Genomic DNA, 2,172 nt, shown 5'->3' on the forward strand with positions numbered 1-2,172 from the left:
ACACTGCAGCAGAAGCAATCCTGCTTATTTTATGCCCTCGAGGGGTAAAATATACCCTTGAGGTGTGGGGTGTATCCACACCTTCATTAGCCAAACCAAATTCCAATATTCAGATCCAAACACTGATCTTTTGTTAAACCTTTTTTTAAACCTTTTTTTTACCTTTTTTTAAACCTTTTTCTTTGTTTTCAACACTGCAACAGAAGCAATCCTGCTTATTTTATGCCCTCAAGGGGTAAAATATACCCTTGAGGTGTATGGGGTATATCCACACCTTCATTAGCCAAACCAAATTCCAATATTCAGATCCAAACACTGATCTTATTCAGATCCAACACTGATCTTTTGTTAAACCTTTTTTTAAACCTTTTTCTTTATTTTCAACACTGCAGCAGAAGCAATCCTGCTTATTTTATGCCCTCGAGGGGTAAAATATACCCTTGAGGTGTGGGGTGTATCCACACCTTCATTAGCCAAACCAAATTCCAATATTCAGATCCAAACACTGATCTTTTGTTAAACCTTTTTTAAACCTTTTGTTTACCTTTTTTTAAACTTTTTATTTTATTTTCAACACTGCAGCAGAAGCAATCCTGCTTATTTTATGCCCTCGAGGGGTAAAATATACCCTTGAGGTGTGTGGGGTGTATCCACACCTTCATTAGCCAAACCAAATTCCAATATTCAGATCCAAACACTGATTAGTTTAACCACAACCTCCCAAAAAAAACTCACTTCCTTCTTAGCCTACAACACTGAGCTATCTTGGGTGTGTTATATTTTCTTCTGAGAGCTTATAGGAGCTGGCTTGAAGAAGAAAATATAATAAGGGTCAGGAAGATGGGGGTCAGCGTGGTATTTTCTGGGAAATCCTCCTGTCGGGACCTCTGGGTGACACAAGACCCTGGCAGGAGGCCAGAGACACTTGGAATTTCGATTTTAACCCATGGAGCAAATCACCAGCTCTGTGTGAAGAATGACAAGTCCCAGAAGTTTAAGTAGAGTGATAGTGAATTAATCACCGGGTGAAAAATGGAGTTTTGGGGGTTTTTTGTCTAGGAGGCAAGAGGAAGGGATTTGGGTGTTGTCCTTCTTCTTCCCAGCCTCCCTCTTCTGGGTGATGGTGGCACTCTTGGATTGGTGTAGAGTAGAAGCTGACAGTCTAACGTGGGAGATAGGAATTGGGAAATAATGATAAATAAAGTATAAAATGCGGATATTTGTGGTATAAAATGCAGATATTTGCAGTATAAAATGCAGATATTTGCGGTATAAAATGCAGATATTTGTAGTATAAAATGCAGATATTTGCAGTATAAAATGCAGATATTTGCAGTATAAAATACAGGCACCAGCCCAGGGGCGGGCAGCGTACCCGTGACAGAGCTGCAGAGCACAACTCTGCGGGTCTGAGAGAAAATATTTCAGATAATAGATAATAAACAACCTTGTGAGCCAGAGCCAAAGAATCCTGACTTTCTTTGACCAGGCTGGGTCATCCCGACAGCAGGAAACCCAAGAGCTCTTTGCCCAGGGTTCTCCTGGGAAGCTGAGAAGGCTCAGACAGAAATGAAAATTAAAATTATCTCGTTGTTTCTCCTGGGTTTTGATCCTTGGAGGTTGTTCAGCAGCTGGTCGTTGTTTGATTGGTGTCATGTGAATTGTTTTAAGTTAATGATCAGTCATGGTCCTGTTGTGTGGGACTCTGAGGGGTCAGTCACGAGGTTTTATTACTCATTCTTGTGAGATTTCTGATGTATCCTTTCTCTATTCTTTAGTATAGTTTTAGTATAATAATATATATAATATATAATATATAATATATAATATATATTATATAATATATAATATATATTATATAATATATATTAAATATGTTTATATATTATATATTATATACATAATATATAATAATACATTATATATTTATATATAAATATAGCCCAGCTCCAAACCCTCTCCCAAAGTCAGGAACAGCCCCTGGGCCAAGGGACAAGAGGTGTTTCAAGCTTCTGAGGGTTTTCTGCACAAAAAAACAACAAAAAAACAAACAAACATATTAAATTTCTATTTCTATTTCTATTTCTATTTCTATTTCTATTTCTATTTCTATTTCTATTTCTATTTCTATTTCTATTTCTATTTCTATTTCTATTTCTATTTCTATTTCTA

At 36.7% G+C, this 2,172-nt stretch overlaps 1 protein-coding gene across 1 annotated transcript in view; it reads left to right on the plus strand.

Annotated features, from left to right (window-relative positions):
* The window catches only part of PRIM1 (DNA primase subunit 1), a 15,523-nt gene that overhangs the window by 8,300 nt on the left and 5,051 nt on the right, over positions 1-2,172 (plus strand). The window lies entirely within an intron of this gene.

This window comes from Pyrgilauda ruficollis, unplaced genomic scaffold (assembly GCF_017590135.1).
Source record: "Pyrgilauda ruficollis isolate IOZ18807 unplaced genomic scaffold, ASM1759013v1 scaffold296, whole genome shotgun sequence".
Taxonomy (NCBI): Eukaryota; Metazoa; Chordata; class Aves; order Passeriformes; family Passeridae; genus Pyrgilauda; species Pyrgilauda ruficollis.